The sequence below is a fragment of the Eulemur rufifrons genome, chromosome 5 (genome assembly GCF_041146395.1).
Source record: "Eulemur rufifrons isolate Redbay chromosome 5, OSU_ERuf_1, whole genome shotgun sequence".
NCBI classification, from domain to species: Eukaryota; Metazoa; Chordata; class Mammalia; order Primates; family Lemuridae; genus Eulemur; species Eulemur rufifrons.
The window spans coordinates 25308378-25328739 of record NC_090987.1 but is presented as its reverse complement, the minus strand read 5'-3'; positions in this window follow the sequence as shown (position 1 = coordinate 25328739).

Sequence of the window (20362 nt, the reverse complement as noted above, 5' to 3'; positions counted from 1 at the left end):
AGTTCAAGACCAGCCTGAGCAAGAACGAGAGATCATGTCTCTACTAAAAATAGAAAAAATTAGCTGGGCGTGGTGGCATGCCTGTAGTCCCAGTTACTTGAGAGGCTGAGGCAAGAGGATCGCTTCAGCTCAGGAGTTTGAGGATGCAGTGAGCTATGATGACACCACTGCACTCTAGCCTGGGCAACAGAGGGAGACTCTATCTTAAAAAAAAACAAAAAAGAGCTGGTTCTTGTTCTTTAGATGTAGCATTGCCTGCCATACCAAGTGAGTAGGAATCTGAAGACTAGTGTGCAGATCCTTGTCAGCTCCTCTGAAGCACAATTGGCCCATTAATTCCCAAATGATTTCTGTTGGACAGTAGGAAGCCAGTCAAGATGTTTGGGCGCTGAGAGGAGTTCTACTTTGCCCAGCTTGCCTTAACTGTGATTTATACTGACACTGGGCCTTTGAGGCGTTTTACAGTGATTGGGGAAGCTATTATACACACATTTTGAGGGTTTTGATGCAGCTTGCATCATTATAGAACTATTTAACAGGCCTTAAATGATTCTAAGTGCCTTCTGCATTTTATTGTGAATCCCTGGGATTTCATGAAAAAGAGGAAAACACCTCATTAACTAGACTTTTGATTTTATATGGTGTTGAGGGGGGTACAAGCTAGTATCCACAGAATAAGTGTGACTAATTTTTGAGTGCTCTACTTTTGCTAGAAAGTCTGTGTTGGTATCCTAGTTTTGTCAATTGCAGTTCTTTAATTTTTGTTTGAAGTAGTGAGAACTGAGTAAAGTAAGGTATTTGAAAAACCTTTGTAAACATCAAAGAGTTGTACATATATAACACATTAGCAGTATTTACTGCTTTTATTTGTGAGATATTCATATCATGTGCCGCATCTAATGCTTATGTGCTAGAAATTATCTCAGACTTAAATACAAACAGAATTCATGTTCCATATTTTAAAAATCAAGGTTGTTTTTATTATAAAATTAATGCCTGCTTATTATAGATAGTTTACTTGATATAAAATAAAGAAAAAAGTTGTGTGTCTATCACTCAAAGCCAACACATTTGGATGTGTTTTTCTTTAGAGATTTCCTGTGAAAATGTATAGTTTGTTTATTTTACATAGTTGTGATCATACTTTCTATAATTTTAAATTCTGACTTTTTCATTTAACACTGTACCATAAGGATACTCTCATGTTATTTTAACCTTAAAGAAACATTGTTTTTAGTGATTTTATAAAATTCCAAGCATTGGATATGTCACAGTTTGCTTATGAGTCTCATAAGATATTTAGGGGTCTGTGTTTTTTGCCATTATAAGTTGGTCCTATTTTAGAGTATTTTAAGTTATTCTTATGTTAGGGTATATCTTACTTTAAAAACACAAAACTCAGAATAAGATGGGTAATTATAGGAAGGGTACAAAAAAATGAGGCTCCATACAAATACTTTTGTCTTTGTTTCTTGATGAAGAAGAACAAGAGGAGGAGGAGGGGGAGGAGGAAGAAAAAGAAGAAGTGAAAGAGTTAGACTTCAAACTTATCTTTGACTCCAAAGACATTCTTTCCCTCCCTAGACCCAAGCTCACCTAACTTTGTTACTGACATGTGTGCTGACATGAGAAGAGAGTCTAGTGACCACCCACCCATTTCAGTCCAACTGAACTGCTCTTTCCTCTTCTTTACATGTGCAGTTGGGAGAACTTTGACTTTGATATACTCCAGTCACCTGATTTCATCCTACTGTAAGCTCCAAGTTGTCACTGCTTGAATTTCCTGATCATGCACATTTATGTCAAATGAGCAATGATATAATATGATTTATTTTGGTCACAATACATTTCACTAATTTCATAAAATAATTTTAAGGTCCCATAGAATTATTAAGGACCTGAAAGAGTCACCTATTTTTTTATATAATAATCTGTGGTATTATTAAGCAGAAAATTAAATGGCTAGGATACTATTTATAAATTGACGTCTTAGGACACATCATTTAAGATTATCATGTGTCTACTAACTATAGATTTTACTACTTTGTACCTTAAAATCATTTCATAAAACATACTATCAATATTGTGGAATTTTTTTAGAATCTTATTTTGAATTGTATTACAAAAGAAATGTATGCTCTGTAGAAAATGCTGACAAGTAAAACAAATCCCAAAGATAATTACTTCTAAAAATTTGAAATGTATAATTTCAGTTATAAAATATTTTTATGGAAAACTGAATCACTCCATGGGTGCCTATTATTTTTAACTTAGATTTTTTTCATTTAATAGCATGCTGTGAATATATTTTCATACCTAAAAATAGTTACTACATGATAATGGCTAATATCCCATTTTATGTTTACACTGGGATTTATTTAAGCAATCCTCTATTTTAGACTATTTTAGGGTGTTTAAATTATTAAATATATTATTAGCTTCCTTGGGTTAAATGATTAAAACTGGAAATGACGAGTCAAAGAAAATTCATTTTTAATTCTTTTAATGTATAAGTCAAAAATGATCCCAGAAAATAATACAGTTTGTTCTCACTTCATTGAGTATAGAAGTGTCCATTTGATAGGAAAGAGGTAACGCATTATTTTATTTACATTTCTTTGATTACTTACAAGTTCTACGGTTTTTTTCATCTGCCTATTTTTAGTTGGTATTAATTCTTTGGTATAATTCCTATCCATATCTTTGTTCTTTTGTCTTTTGGTGGGTTTATAATTTTTGATTTTCTAGAACTCATATTTATAACATTAACTGTAGCAAATGCTTTTGGTGCTCTGCATCACATACTCTTAGCCTACCTCTGACTTCAGCCCTAGCTGTGGATGCTGGCTCTGTGCAAGGCCAGATTCTCCCTGGCATGCATATCATGCCTCCCTGCCTTCTCTTTCAGAGAATTCTCCAAAGTCTTGCAGTCTGCTTGGATGGAGGGAGGTATTAATAATCCTCAACCAGTGAGGGATGAGAGGCCGTGGATCAATGCTTCAGCATACCTACACTGGGTGGTTAATTCTGGGAAATATGTGTGCTCAGAGGACCAAGTGACCCCCTTTGTGTGCAACAGTGACCTGTTCTATGCCAAGTGTATTAGTTTCCTCTTGCTGCTAAAACAAATTGCCACAAATTTAGTGGTTTAAAACAACAAAAATTTATCTATCTTATAGCTCTGGAGGTCAGAAGTACAAAGTGGGTTTACTGGGCTAAAATAAAAGGCTTGACAGAGCCACATTCCCTTCTGGGGGCTCTAGGGGAGAAGCCATTTCCTTGCTTTTTTCATCTTCTAGGAGCTGACTCTATGTTCCCTGGCTGACGGTCCAGAACTCCATGTTGGGGTTTGCGTGTCACTTGCTGCCCTAGCATCCTGAAGGAAGTGAAAGTTACTGATTTTATAAGACTGAGTCATGTCTTGCCTTAGGTAGTATAGCAGGTTTAGTCTGTGGAAGATCCAAGTCAGTAACAAAGTTAGGTGGGCTGGAGTCCAGGGAGAGAAAGAATGTCTTTGGAGTCAAAGATAAGTTTGAAGTCTAACTCTTCTACCCACTGGTATGTGTTATTAGGTAATTTACTTCACCTCTTTGAGCCTCAGTTTTCTCACCTGGTAATTGGGTATGTACCCTAATCTATTTCATGGGGAAGGAGTAATTAGGGAATACACGAAATAGCATATGTAGTGCAGCATCTGACACATCCCATGAGGTCATTGACTGGTTGCCACTTTAGAACATTACTCCAGCAAGTCTCCCCTCTCCTTCCTATATCATAAACTTTTCCCTCTTTCCTGCCTCATTTAAACCAGCATACAAAGTGGCATTATTTCTTCCACCTAAAAGAAGGCTCTCACTCAAGCTGCCCATTTCCCTTAAGATACCACCCACTTCTCTGCTGCCTTTTTCACTCATGCTAATATTCTCCAAAGAGTGGCCCACATTCTGTCTCCAGTTGTTCTTTCCTCTCTCTCTATTCCTCCTTCATTGAAGTATAATTTATACACCATAAAATTCACCCATTTTTCATGTACAACTCCATGATTTTAGTGAGTAAATGTTCATGGAAGGATGCTGTTGAATGATATGGAGAACATTTTTGTTGACTGCCCAAATCACCTTGGATCACTTTTAGCAGATCTGTGAACTGCCTCCCAGCTTCAGTGAGATTTTCTGCTAACTGCTGACACCTGTGACCTTGAGCGAGCTCTTTTTGGCTATTAGAAACACCTTGCTTCTCTGGAGAGCAGGAAGTAGCTGGGAATTCATCACTACCCCAACCCTGGAACCTAGGCCATCCTGGATGGTGGCTAGTTGCTGTGTGAGTACGAAAGCCAAGCTCCTTCATCTCAAGTTGGGACAAACTCTGAGGTGGGCTTTATATTCCACATCTCTCTAGGGGATCAGGCTGAGGCTGAGACATGCTTAGCTTCTTCCCCTTTATTGTTCTGATCCCCCACTTTGACTTAAACCCTTTGCTCTGAGTCTGCTTCTGGGAGATCCTGAGCTCAACATATGGCCAAATGTCAGAACTGGTCACACCCACAAGCAGGATTTATGTTACAGGCATGGAGAGAGCAGGCATGGCATCTAAACAGCAGTCCGATCAACATGGAATCCCGAGGTGGGAGACACTTAGGAGACACAGAGAGAACCAGAGTCACAGGAAAGCAGCATGGATAGTTCCTCTGAACAGTGATTGAAGCAGACAGCACCCTGGCCTTACACATCCTCCAGTTTCACCATCTCTCCCTAGATCCATCGTTTTTGTCTCTGGGATGAGGCTCTGTTAGTGCACGGCTAGGTCACTGATGTGAGGTACTCTGCCCTAACTAGTTTGTATTTGGGTCTTATCCACAGTTAGTCAATGTGAGAAATCTCCTTGGAGTTCTTAGATCTCCTTATTTAAAGTCTTCTTCCCTCCCCAGGATCACTCCCTGACCTTGGCCTTAGGAGTTACCTAGTTTCAGATAACTTGAGTTATCTGTGACATCTTGAGTTCAACTTTTTATTACACAAGGCAATACACAAAATGGAAGAAGACATGCACTTCTAGGAGAAGCACATCCATGAGGGAGGTAGGGAAAGAATAAATATTCACATAGCAGGTTGGGCCTTGTCCATCTCCATAACTCACAAGGGGATCCTGATTTTAACTCAGTTAAGGTCAGGCAGACCTGAGATGGGTTTAGTTAGGTTCTGTTTAACATGCTAGGTAAGCATATGTCTTTAAAACATTGCCAATGAATTTGAATGGGTGGCTATTTAAGGCGTTAAAATTCAGTTTTATAGAGTACTTACTCATGGAGAAGAACTATTATTATATTACGATGTTTGCTATTTTCTGTCTGTTGAGTTGTACCCAAGAGTGTATTCACTGGAGTTGACCCTTTAGGAGTTTATATTTTTGATTCTCTGCACTATTCTGTTTGCATTTGATAATTATTCATTACATGCTTATCATTAGCCTGCCTGTGTCAAAGTAGCATCTTCCATTCATAAATCGTTGACCTATAGAGGCAGGGCCCTGTCTGATGAATCTCTGACTTGCTAGTTAATAATTGTTTGTAGCAATTTATCAGCAATATTTTCAAATGAATGACCAATCTTTGGTACCCTAATTTATTCCCCCTACCTTTTTAGTAAAATCCCTCATTTGTAATGAATTATTTGGATGTGAATGGTAAAGGGTTCCATATTGCTCAGTGACACTGATGATGTCATTCTACCATCCCGGGCATTATAGCTAAGTTCTAAAAGAGGCTTCCTGGGTTACAGGTGTGTGGCAGGGTCTGGGGAAAATAGGACTGGATGATAAATGACACATCAGTGCTGAATGAAATCACAGTTACCAGTTTTAATAAAGAAAACCAACCTGACATCTGCCAAATGTTTGGGCAACGTCTTCCTTGATATTTTCCCTGCTGAGGCTTCAGACTACTAAGCAGCCACTACTCCAGCTCTGCTGGTGGCCAGGAGGCAAGACATCCTCCTGCCTGTGTGGTCAGGGCCCAGATGTCTCCTTGACAGATAGGGCTTAGCAGTGATGAGCAAAGGGTCCTGTGAGCTCCAAACCTCTCTTCCATGACACAGGATCTTTCTGGAGCCTATGGAGGGTGTTGCAAAAGGGCAGAAATTCCTGACAAGGTCAAGGCCGAGAGGAGTGAGGGAATGCATCTTACCATTGCGGTTTTATGAATAAACAGCCCTTAAATGCCAGTGTCCTCATTAGTGGTGCAGCATTTTTGGAGGCTCCAGCTGCTTCCTTGTGGGCCTTAGCACTGCCCTCCACAAATGACAAGGGTTATTTGTTTTGTTGTGTTGGTTGTCTGTGAAAAGCCCTCATTCTCACTGCTTCATCCTATCTACTTTCTTTTTGTATTGTTTTTGTCCTTTCTTCTTCCTTCTTGACAATTGTTCTCCATGTTATCTGGACTTTTAAAATGGTGCTAAGGAAGGAAGACAGATAAGATACAGCAGAAACTGGACTCTGTTTTTGACAATCATGGAAAGTGGAAGAGAGGAGTCTATTTTTTTGATACCTCCTATGTGTTGCATACTCTGCCAACACATTACATGTGTACGCTCATTTAGTCTGAAATGTTATTTCCCTCAATATCCTGGGCAAATAAACCACAGTGGGTACTTTATCCATGGCCCTCCAACCACAGGGCTTCTTTATTGCAAAGCCCCTATTTGCCCACTAGTTCCTGCCATCCCACATGCTGAGATCTGATACAGTCTCAGGGAGAGGGATTCCCTGCCTGATGACTAAGAGCTTTGTGGTGAGAAGCTTCGGCTGTATGTGGTGCGAAGTAGACACAACCTAGAATTGGAAGACTTGGGTTGGAATTCTAGCTCTGGCACTCATTAGCTATATGACACTGGATGAGACAATACAAGGTAAATCTGAAAGCAATGAGCACATGCAAGATTATCAGTAATTTAAAACAATCTATTGCTGTGTGGTCTTGAGTAACTTAATATCTTTATTTTCAGCTGCATCACCTAGAAAGTGAGGCTAGTTGTGTTTATGAGTGCACAGGTTCGGAGATGATTGGATGCTTAGCCCTTGGCTTTCTGTAGGACTGAAGAGTGAATAAACTTGAATGTTGACTTTCTCATTCTCCCTTTTTGATGGTGATATGCTCTTTGGGGCCCAATAACACCATGTCCTCATTCATATCTTTCTTTTTTCTTACAAGAATTCAGTTTTATCTCTTTAATTCTCATTGAAATTCAACTTCTTTCAAGGATTATGTGTTTGAACCATGGTTATTATAAAGGAAGACCTTAGTCTCTAACAGCTGGTTGGGAGGGTACTCTTGAGAGTAGCAGGCTCCTCTTGGTTTCCCCAAATTATTCCAGGTGATTCAACACCCTGTGTAAGGCTGAGTCTTACGGCCATGAATTTGTCAGCCTAAGAACCACTGTGAGCTGAATAATGACAGTACCTAAGACTTTGTGGTGCTCTCTTTGTGAGAGGCATTGTTCTCAGGCATCACATGTGTTACCTCATTTAATTTTCAGACATGACCACAAGATGGGTGCCGATATTTATCTCCATTTTCCAGATGAAACTGAGGCATTGGTAGGTTAAGTAATTTGCTGAAGGTCATGGACTAATATAGGTCAGAGGCAGGGCTTTACCCAAGCAGTCCCAGTGCGTACTGTTCACACTCTGTGTCTTAGGGTAAAACTAGGACAAATCATTAGAGCGCCACATTTGCTTTGTTGTCAACAGAAAACAGAGCTTAGGAACTTTAAAGAAAGGGATGCTTAAAAGTGGGTAATTTTCCTTGAAAGAAACTTATACTACAGTATTAAATTCTCCCTTTGAAATTCATCCATTTCAAAGAATATTAAGAATCAATATGAATCCACAATTCCTTATCCATGATGTCAGGTCCAAAAAGTATTCCAAAGCAAAAGTTTTTACAAGTTTGTGGCAAAATGGTCTGACAGCCAAACCTGAACTGAATTGGAATGAGACTATGTAATAGTTTTATCCCACTTAGTGTGAATATGTATATATTTTGCTGCATAAACATTAATGTGTTTAATTGTGTTTGAATCAAAATTGGTATATTATGTAATATGTGCGCACAGTATTGTCGTCTTTGTAAAATAAAAAAATTCATAATCTGAAACAAATGCCCCAAAGAGTTCATGAAAGGACCACTGGATCTGTATATTAATACATAGTACAAACAGTCCCCAATTTACAATGGTTTGTTTTATGATTTTTTTTTTTACTTTATGATGGTGCAAAAGTGATAGTGTTCAGTATGCTCCTCAATTTACTACAATAGGTTTATTGGGCTGTAACCTGATTGTAAGTTGAGGAGCATCTGTATAAATTATACTGGCTGAAGGATCTCATTGTTTACTGTGTGGTGCTGAAGAGTTTGAGTATAATGTAGTTTGTCTGGAATGGAGTTGCTGGAATCACTGATCAGATCCTATTAGAGAATGACGCTTCCTGCCTATCCCTCCCTTCATACCACAGCTCACCACCTTCACTGGGCTGCTCATTACATCTATTGGCAGATCGGAAATGTTAGTAGCATCGGCAGTAGGACTGGAAAGATTCCCTGAGAGTTTCCCTTTCTTTGAATCCACAAAGCCACCTGTAAATAATCTGTTCTAGAAATTTACTAGGGCTTGATGCCCACTTCAGAAATATATAATTTGGACTTTTCCATTTTGAAGTTTGGTGCATTTACCTCTACTTTTCTGAGTTACTTCCTCTTTCCTATTTCCATCTATCCTATTCTCCTCTTGCGTCTTACTGCCTTCTTTCTACTCCTTCCCTCTTTCCGCAGTCTGGGAAGATGGGAGAAATACCCCTTTCTAAGGGAGTCAGATAGAATTTAGAACTCAGAGGTAAAGGGGAATCTAATTCCAAGACAGATCAGGGGCAAGCTGTGGGAGATTAAGTAGCACCTAGGATACAGAATGGGAAAGAGCATTACCCTAGCCCCACTCCCTCTCAGGACCCTATCTGTTAAACTAATTTTTTAATTTCCTTCCAGCAGAATGGAGAAATAGCCCTGGAATGGCAAGAGGCAGAGGCTGATCAGAGAGAGCACGTGAGCACAAGAGGATACGGTAGCTGCATGCATGAGGAAATCACTCACAGGAAATATGGATGAAGTAAGTTTCTGGGTTTCTACAGAAAAAGGGATCTTGGCCTGAAGGCAGACGGCTGAGCATGATGCTCCTCTGCAATCCTTCAGGCTGCTGTTCTGGAGGGGTGTGTTCAACCCTTTGTCCACTGCTTTTTGTAATATGTTGACATATACTCACTATATATGCATGTAGTTTCCCTATAGGTCCTGGTATACTTGCTTCAGTCATGTTGTGCATTGGGGTCCATATGCCTTGCTTCATGCGCAGGCATGGGTATTCGTGGGTGTAATGGCCTTTGGGCACTTTGTGTCGGTCTTCACTGTGATAAGTATAACTTCTACTCAGGCATCATGGTGTGAAGAATAAAGGTGAGCAGTAAGCTCAGAATGTGATATTTGAGTCCATTTGTCAGATGAATATTATAAGGAGACAGACAGTGTTATAACCTTCTAGGTACAGACTAGTCTGGCTTCCCTTATCAGATGCAGTGGTTTGGAAGCATGGATCCCAGGCTTGCAGCTGAACTAACAATATCAAAAGAGATTTTTGATCTCTGCCACTTTACATTTGTACAATGGTTAATAATGTTTTTTGCCTCTTTCAACTTCATTCGTAAAATGGAGATTGAGCTATTTATGCTCTAAAATCTCTGCTTTGCATATTTTAATATTCTAAAACAAGAGCTTAGAATCTGGGCAGTCGTCTGGTAACATTAGAATAAATCTCTGCCCAACATCATCATCACTGTGGTGACCACATGCCCTGATTGGCCTGGGTCAGTCCTGATAGATGTCTGCTGTGCTGGTACAGTTATTAACAGAGCCCCTTCCACTCGCCAAGAGGTCTCCATTTAAATGATAATTTGCATGGTCATTCTATGGGTAGCATACATTGTCCCTGGTCAGGCTCTTTTTGTATTCCTCACATATGCTCCCCAAATGAGGACAAGTTTTGGATGCATTATTGAGTCCTATCTCCTATTTGGTTCCCTTTTCCTTCTTGCTCTGACAGGTGATAAATAAGTAAAATAAATGGCCTCTCATGAACTGATGTCAACTTTGCTCCTACCCAGCCTCAATTTGAGGTGTTTTTTGTTCCTGTTCCCATCACTCAGACCTTGAAAGCTGATAGATTTCTGATTTCTTCCTTGAAACATGACATGATGAATAAGACTGCATGCTTTACTGCAAGGGCCAAGGGAGAGAACAATAAAAAGGGATTGTCCTGTACAATGGGAAACTATTTAACAGGGTTGGCCTTCTGCATGGGGAGAAGTAGGAGCCTCCATATAGTATGATTTCAGGAGGTCAGGGAAATTTTCTTCCCCACAGTTCTGCTGGATAGATAGCTTTGAACATTTCTTGAACTACGGACAAAATACTTATGCAATGAGAGGACTGGTTTAAATTATAAACAGTTCTTTAGTCTGTCATGGGATTAGTTTTTAAAAAAGAAAAATAATTACAAACAATTCTAGGAGAGGGAATTCAGTGACGTGCAAATTATGTTTCTACCCACAGAAATGTAGGTGCTATAAATAGAGGTAGAGGGCTTATATCTGGGGAGGTGACAGTTTCTGTTCGCTCTGAGCTGTTTAGGGACATAATATCTGAAGCATTATGATATTGTGTGTCTCATCATCTACAAGTACTAAAAATGTCCAGCACCAAATTTGTTACTATATTCAATAGCATCTTTGCATTTAGGTGTGTTTTTTTTAGTTTTCTTATTTTTATAGTCAGATTGCTTCTCTCACCACCTAATAGATTACAGCACAATGAGGACCAGGGAGTTCTAAAGAAGCAGTAGAGGAGATGAGGGAAAGGATGAGAATGTTAGCTTGAAACTTAAACCCTGGAAGAGGGTTGTCTCAGTTAAAATGCTCTAGTGAATTGAGTGGTCTGGGGACAAGAGGACTGCCCAGAATCTCCCACTGCCACCTCAGTGTGTCTGTTGTGGCTGTCTACTTTCCTCTCTATCCTTGATCTTAGCCAAAAGGCTGAGAAGTGATTTCCTCTCCATTCTGTTGCCTCAACCTTAATGATAAATCTATTGGGCAGCTTTACATGTAATAACTTATTTAATTCTCATAAAAACCCTAGGAGGGAAATTCTATTAATATCAACATTTTATAAATTATGAACTTGAAGCTTAAACAGATGAAGCAGCTTGCCCAAAGTCTTACAGCTATTATGCAGAGAGTCAGGACTCAAACCCACACATATATTCCAAGCTCATACTTTTTTTGTTTTTTGTTATTCTCTGATTTTTTTCTACTACTTTTTTATTTTATCTAATTTCAGAATTAAAGAGAAGTCGCAAGAAAAAAAAAATCCTGTATGTCCTTCACCCAATTTCCTAAATGTTAACATTTCGCCATATTTGCTTCACCATTTCTCTTCCTTCTCTGTTATAGTCATGAGATGCCTCTCTACTCCTAAATACTTCAGTGTATTTCCTAAAAATAAGGATTTTGCTTACATAGCCATAGTATAATTAAAATTAGGATATTAATATTATTTCATTATCTAATCTATAAACTTTATTCAGATTTCATACATTGTCCCAATAATGCCCTTTATTGTCAAAGAAAATCCTGGATCACACATATCACGTAATTATCATGTTTCTTCAGTCTCCTTTAATTTGGACAGTTCCACAGTCTTTTTGTTTCAAGCCGTTGACTTTATTAAAAACAATACAGGCCATTTATTTTGTAGAACGTCCCTTATTTTGGGTTTGTTTGCTGTTTTCTCATGATTAGGTGCAGGCTGTGCATTTTGGGTAGGGATACCACAGAAGTAAGAGGTCTTGTGTTCTTCTCAGTGTGTCACATCCGGAGGCACATGGTATGGATCTGACCTCCTACTGCTATGTTAACTTTGGTCACTCAGTCACTCTCTGTGCTGGGCATGGTGGCTCACACCTGTAATCCCAGCACTTTGGGAGGCTAAGGCAGAAGGATCATTTGAGGCTAGGAGGTTGAGACCAGTCTGGGCAACATAGTGAAACTCCATCTCTATAAAAAAACTAAAAAGTTAGCCAGGCATGGTGGTATGTGCCTGTGTTCCTACCTATTCAGGCGGCTGAGACAAGAGAATCGCTTGACCCCAGGATTTGAGGCTGCAGTGACCTATGGTCATGCCATGGCACTCCAGGTTGGCATGACCCTATCTCAAGAACAGCAACAACAACAACAACAGCCTCTCCATGGTGTCGCTTTGCAGTGAAACCTAAAAGCATCCTTAACCTGCCTCCTGCGACCACTCCAGCCTCCTCTCATTCTGTTCTCTTCCTTATTCTCTGCCTTCCAGTCTCACTGGTCCTTCTTTTGGTTCCCTGAAAGTTCCATGTTCCTCTCAGTTCAGGGCTCCATCTGTGTCCACCTCTCTGTCTGAAAAGCTCTCATGCCCAACCTTCCACCCATGACAAGTCCTCAGATCTCAGCTCAACTGTCATTTTAAACTTCAGCCCAAATTAGAGTCTCTAAACTCTAATTGGCCTTGTTTCTTTATCTCGATTTGTGATTATACTCAATACTTTCTTGCTTTGATTAAATTCTCTTCCCTGTTCTTCACTGTAAGTTCCTTCTCCCCTACTGCATCCCTAACAAACTGGGCAGGGTTTGGCACATAGTAAGAGTTTCATATAAATTTAGTGAATGAAATACATACTATCCACACAGAGGCATCGGTTGATTGAAACACTACTACACTGGAAATGCCCAGGCTTAGTTTCTATTTTTTTATTATCTATTTATTTTTTGTTATCGTCTTGAAATAACCATGCTGTTACTAGGACGAGCAGTTGCAGAAATATTAAAAGGACCAATGCCATTTTTTAAATCAATAAATAGAGGGGAATCTGATGCTTTGTGTTTTCCATAGTAAGACAATAGGAATTTGGTTTAGATGGGCTTCTGACTTAAAGAAAATACTGATTTTTTTTTTTTTTTTTTTGAGACAGAGTCTCACTTTGCCACTCCAGTTAGAGTGCAGTGGTGTCATCATAGCTCACTGCAACCTCAAATTCCTGGGCTCAAGCCATCCTCCTGCCCCACCCTGTTGGGTAGCTGGGACTACAGGCTTGTGCAACTATGCCCAGCTAATTTTTCTATTTTTAGTAAAAACGGGATCTCAGTCTTGCTCAGGCTGGTCTGGAACCCCTGAGTTCAAGCAATCCTCCCTCCTCGGTCTCCCGCAGTGCTAAGATTACAGGTGTGAGCCACCGCACTCAGCCTTGATATTTTAAGTGACAAATCTTTGTGGAAACAATTAGTGGTTCTAGATGAAGTTTATAATGGAAATAACTTTTTTTTTTTCAACCTACTTGAAGATAGCACTTTGCCTGTCACTGGTATTAGATTCCCAGCATTATTGTTAGAAAGATTCTAGTATTAATTTGAATCAATAGCACCTTAATTAACAGCATAATATTCTAAGCAACATCGGTGCCTCAAAATCATTGTGATCTCTTTAGTTGAATACTTTTTCCCCATGATAAAATAGTCATCAACTATGTCTGTCCTCTAAAACTTGGTTTGCTCATTTAATCTGCCACTTTATCCAACATAGCAGCAATTGTGCTGCAATTGCTTTCAATTTAGCTTCACTGTAAAATTCGTAGAAGAGGAAAGTAGTAAGTTTATACTACATTTATAATACAAAGCCTTTTTTTTTTTTAAAAAAAAAAAGCCTTTTTCTAGCACCATCCCTTCCTAAGGATTTTTAATTTTCTTCTGTACCAATTTTTAATAAACTAGCAACCCACAGATGAGAAATAAAAACCCATATAAGAGGTGATTAAAACATAATGGAACATTATTCATTTTCATAAGTATCCTGAATTCCCATGGCAAATTACCAAATTTTACAGTTTTAAAATAGGGAAATGGATATGAAGTGAGTAGAGAAAAATTGCATTGGTGATGAAAATTATACATATGTATCATACCCACAAGAAAGACAATTACTGCAGCTTTACTCATTGGCCAGTGGGCATTTGTCTGATACGCACTTAAGTTCTGTGAAAAACCTGGCTCATTAGCCAATTGCCATCTGATGAGGATAAGGATCAGGAGTTTACTGAGGCATGTGTTTCCAGGCATTGTGACTAGGGTCTTTGTTTTTGAGTCCTGAAATTATTCTACTTAAATTGAGACTTGTGTCTTCAAAGGAAGCCCTTAAGCAAAGATGGGAGGTGAGTGTGAATTCTACTCAGTTTTTGTGTTTAGAATTACCGTTACCTTTGGACACTTTTAAGAAATTGTGACATGACAATATTTGGTATGCATAGTAAATCACATAAAGTACGGTAACATTATGAATAAAGCTCAATGAACTGTGACATATGTACACACCCATGTATCTACTACCCAGAAGAAATGGAACATTTCTAGTGACCCAGAAGGCTTCCTTATGCTCTTTTCCAATTGGTAGCCCCCTCCAAGACCTAATCACTACTGTGATTTCCTTATATAATGCATCTTTTCTGTCTAGCTTTTTTCGTTCAACATAATTTCTATAAAAGTCATCCATATTGTTGTATCAGGTTTTTAAAATTGTTATATTATGTTCCATTTTATGGAAATATTAGCACTTATTTGTCCATTTTCTTGTTGACTGACATTTAGACTATTTCCTGATTTGGGTCATTATAAATTAAGCTATTATGAACATTATTGTACACATTTTTTGGTGGCCATATGTATTTATTCTCTTGGACATATATCCAGTAGTGGAATTTCTGTTCAAAGGGCAAGTAAATGTTGAATTTAGTAGATATTGACATAAACAGTCTTCCAGCTTGGTCATATCATTTTACATTCTTGCAGGCAATGTGTGACAGTTCCAGTTGCATCACTCCTTGTTGACATTTGGTATTAATTTAATTTTAGTCCTTTTGATACATATGTAATTTTTTTTGGGGGGGGATCTTTTGGTTTTGGATTTTTACATGGTGTTTGACTCTCTCAGTTTCATCCTCAGATTTAGCATCTCTTGTTCTGCTATCTTTATATCTAGTCCTGGCCACCTTCTTTGATGTCACTTGTCCCAGTGTGCTCCAGTGTATGTTTGTTTGGAACTGTATTCTACCCACAACACCAGCCTGGCTTTATTTTTATTATTCTTGAAGACATTAAAAGGTTGTAGTCATTTGGACATGTCTGAAAAATATGGTAGGAAAACTAGGGTGTATTATAACCATAACAATTATGACTGCTTCCTTTTTTAATTAAAAGGTCATAGAATATATACAAATATATATAGGAAAACATGTGCTATGTCGCGCCAATGCCACCTGCTTTCCACACAGCCAATTTGAGATCACTGAAAACAGTTAGGCTATTTCTATAGAGCTAAGTAGAAGAGGAACTGGTTCTTAAAAAATGGCTAGGCTTTGTGTAACTGATCCAAAGGCTCATCCCAATGGATAGAGATGGGAATACTTTGGTATTTTGGGTTCTGCTAGCAGAGTTAGAAGAAAATAGAAATGACAGTAAAAACTAAGTTAACCAGGACATAAAAGGAGTGGGAAATTTGGTCAACTGTATCTCCTGAGGAATAGAAAATCTAAACTAGATTAATACTTTTTTTGGTCAAACTTTCTGTAGGGCATTGTTTTAGTGTCCACATTTGTTTTATGTCTCAGTTAGGGGAGCCTATTGAATGTGATTGATTTTGTCTCTGCAGACTGGGGATCTTAAAGAGCCTTGGAGACATCTTAATGGCCGTGAATTCTCAGTGTGCTATACTAAAGATAGACACAGAAAATGAGGGCTTCACACTGAATCTTAATGACCTTAGGATTTGCACTGGATTTTTGAAGTAAAATTGCTCCATTTTGGTTTTCTTGCCTTCTGCTTCTTTCTTTTAACCCACTGAATTGAGAAAATTATTAATTTTTGCCAGCTGGTTACTTCAGTTCCAATTAATTGAAACTTCACCATTACTTGCTAATAAATGTACTTTCCCAAGGTGGGAAGAAGACTAGAAAAACAGAGACTAAAGTCCTAAAATCACATAAGAACACACAAAATAGATGTTTTATCATGACTCACTGAAGTCCATTTTATTAGGTGAAAGCAACAAGTTCTGAACTTATTATGCAGAGACTGAAGGAGTTAATTTGATCAAGGAGGTGTATTGTTAAGGAAAATAACATAAGATTTGAAATCTAAAGCTCAGGGTCAAAAGTCCTGATTGAGTGTGACATTGGACATAATATTAACTTTTTTCATGAATCAGTTTCTCCAGCCCCAAAACGGAAAACAGCAAAAGTAATACTTATCTTAAAAGTTATTTTGAGGATCAATTAGAAGATATACATAAAAGAGCTATATGATCCGTGAAACTTTATGATAACAGAAGATATCTTCTGGGGTATCAAACGGAAATGTGGAGTGCAGGAGGGAGTGGGAGGGGGTGGGGTGGAGGGCAGTGTCCTTACTGTGCTCATTTAAGGATCGTGTGTATGAAGGTGAAATGATGTCACTTTTAGTAATTAGGTGAGCTTACTCGAAGTCTCCTTGAACTGTTTGTCTGATAGAAAGCAGCTGGGCTCACCTTCCCAATTTTCATTCTAATTGCTTTGGTTATAATAAAGAAACTGAAACTCACCTGTTCAGAGGTTATATCTGATGAGGGAAACATTACCTTTAAGTTATCTGATTAAGCATAATTCGAGTGAGAAAAACTGGCCATCAGTGACTTGCTCCAGGGGCCGGGGGATGCCCCTGGGCTATACTTAGAGCCTGAAACAGATGAAGACCTGAGCAGTGCAGATTTCCAGGAGAGGAGAGGAGGGTTTGGTGTACTGGAAAGAATGCTGCTTTGAAAATCTGGAAATCTGGATTTCAGCAACGAGGAGGTGGGTGACCTTGGCAAATCGGCCTCTTTTCTTTAGATCTCACTCACTCCTGTGTGTAAGTAGGTGGGTTGTCCTCACATTCCTCATGCTTGTCTATTCCCCTAGTACACAGTGTCCTTTTGATGTCTCTCCTGCCCTCCATTAAAATCAATTAGGAAAGGATTGAAAAATATTCACACTAAGCACACTTAACTGATGGGGTTTCCACTATAAAAGAGGTGGAAGTTTTAACCTGAAGGGATAAGGCACCAACTGTAGAATTCCAGGCATTAATCAAAACGTAGTTATTTTGTAAGCAAAAAGGAACTTCCTGGGAGCCTACAATCCCAACTTGGAAGTAGCTGTGCTTTCTTCCTATGCTGTCCTCTGGCATGAAGGGAAAGTGTGGGAGAAGCAATGAGTTCGGGTGGTTCATTACAGTGTGCAGGCCTTGTATGGATGCCAAAAAGGGGAAAGCAATTTATCTTCCCACCCTGCTTGGCTGGTTTGTGCCCCCAATTCACTCCTTAAGGGTTCCAGAATACTTTAATTTAAATATCCCACTTTTGAAACTTATTTTACTCTGTAAATAAACAAAATTATGTAATTCCAAAAAAGAAGAGGCCTAAGTGTGCTTGATCTCTGTACCAGCAGCATCAGCATCACTTGGGAGCTTGCTAGACATGCAGACTCTCAGGCCCACCCTAGACTCACTGAATCAGAATCTACATTTTAACAAGATCCCTAGGTGATTTGTGGGCACATTAATGTTTGAGAAGCACTGAATTCATGTATCAGGACATTTATTCCCTGGTAATTAAAATCCCTGGTGAGTGTCACCAAAGGCCCCTTTCTCTAATTTAAGCGGTTCTTCTTACAATGCTGTTTTCATCCTCTGGCTACTAATATACAGTTGTCAGATCCCTGAAGCCCGCTCAGAATTGCTGTGGAGCCCAGCCTTACATATTTAGTTCTTTTAATGTTTGCTCATATATCAAATCCTCCATCCCCTTAATCAATCCAGCAACTCTCCACTGAATTTGCAGCAATTTGTCAACATCTTTCTATATCTGAGAAGCTCTAGGCCTGAATGTAATTTTCTATGAGGAGACACAGGTATTATTTACAGGATTTAAAATTCCTTTAAGATATGTGGTCAAGGCTAATAATCAAACAAAGTGAAGGCAGTGTATGTGCAAAGACTAGATGATCAGTTTGAGATCCATTTGACAGTAGCGTCATCACCATTGTCATCATCATTGTCAACTACAATTCAAAAGCTAGCTCTCAAACTCTTGCCATGTGTAGGCAGGGTGTCAGGTGCTAAGGATATATAGAAGTATAAACCAGGATCCCATTCCTTGGAAAGGTTTGAGTCTCAGAAAGAAAAGTTTGCAATAAAATGAGTAGCAGAAAGCTACAAAGACGTTTATACCATGTATAAAATAAGTGATTGAGACCCAGTAGAGGGAAGGAGATTACTGTGGACCAGGCCTCTTAGAAAAGTTTCAGGAAGGCCTTAAGAATATTTGACAATTTAGATTAATGGAGAAGAGTAGAGAGGATATTCTGGGAAGAGTATATAGACAAAAAGTATGAATCTAAACAAACAAACAGAAACTTTGATTTTTTTTTTTTTTTTAATAGCCTCTCCACTCCTCCTAGGTTCTGGTATTGAATATTTCTTTTTTTTTTATATTTTCTGTATCCTCCAAATGTTCTTTAGTACTCACACATTACTTTAGAAAAGATGAAATAAATGATACCTTATGATGCAGAGAGGGAAAAAAAGTTGGCATGTTTCTTTAACTCATATTATCTCTCTCTTTTTTCCAAAAGAAGAATTCAGCAGAACAGTATACACAGAGGGGCAAAGAAGGTTCCCTTAGCTGCCCTTCTCTCCTTTTAGCATGATTACAGGAAGGGAGTAAAGCAGCAAAAACAACCTCCTACAACATTTTCCAGTGAAAAATTTGAAGTCAGTCTCAGGAGACCTGAGTTCTACAGCTGGTCCTGCTGTGACCAAGTTGTATGACATTGGGTGTCACTCTGTCCTATGCCAAATGGGGATTGTATTATGATTACCTTGTTACTGGGGTGATAAGACTTTAATGCGGGATTTCTAACATCCTGAGCTAAAATCTTTGATATAATGTTATCAAATGACCATGAATTTATTGTTCAAATTCAGACACCTTGAGAATGAGAAGGACCTTTGTTATATTCACAACAGAACAACTAGCATCAACGGGGGCTGTCCCCAGTCTGTTTGATCAATCCAGCTAGCACAGACCAGACCACCACTAGAATTCTGTTTTTAAGGAAAGAAGTGTTCCTTTGTCTTTGTCTAGGAACAATTGTTTGGCTTTGCAAGACTGAGGATTTTGTTCTCCAGTGTAAGCACCTCTGCCCAGAAGCCATGTTTTGTGTGAAGGACACCTTAGTCTGGGGAGTGAGAGATGGGGATTTGCTGGATATAACGATTTTCCAGTCTCTCCCGCTCACCTCTGCTCTCGAAGATTGAGTTAGACCTGCTCTCAAGGCCACAGAATAGATTGATGCATATTCTAATTCCTAATGCCTGCAGGGCAATAATTCAGGCCAATCCTTCAGCTACAATAACAAGGTTTATTTTATTGCAGTTGGAAGGCAATTTGGGGCCTCAGCAGGAGAGCATGTCCCCTGGCTCAAATAGGTTAAACATCTGCTAAGTCCCCCCCCCAACTTTCTCCTTAACTTTACTTTATTGTTATTACCCTCAAGAGGCCACTAAGCAGGAGTTCATGGGAAGAAGAATGGAAATGACATTTGTATCATTATTCAGCACATTTAGGCAGTTTATTATCTGAGAACTCATTCCCCTCACCCACCAAGGAACTTAATATGAAATAATATTAACACATTAAGCACATAATGTGAGGCTGCATTAATTAATATAGTGTCCAAATCCCTTACAAATTGTGGTCCAACTGTGCTGCTGTTACCGAGATCAAGCATAGAGGTGAACGTTACCTCCATGTTTCGTGAGAGGGAATGTTGCAGTCCAGAAGGTGATTACGCATGTGAGAACAACCTTGTTCTAAAGACAACTTTGTTCAGTGTGCAGGAGAAGAGAAATGTGGAATTTATCTTCTGGAAACTGAAGGCTTGCTATGGGGAAAAGGAATGCATTTGTATTAGTGATGATCCAGAAGACAGAATGAAAGTAACATAAAATATAACTTCCTGACAAGCAGACCTGAGGCCAGCCCCTGCATATGGAAGGCATTTCAAAAAAGCTAGTTATTAGGGCTTGAGTAGTTTTCTTCCCTTGGTGAGTGCAAATCTGGAAGGAAACTCCAAATTAGGATTCTGTGGTGATTTGATGTTTATTAGCCCACCTC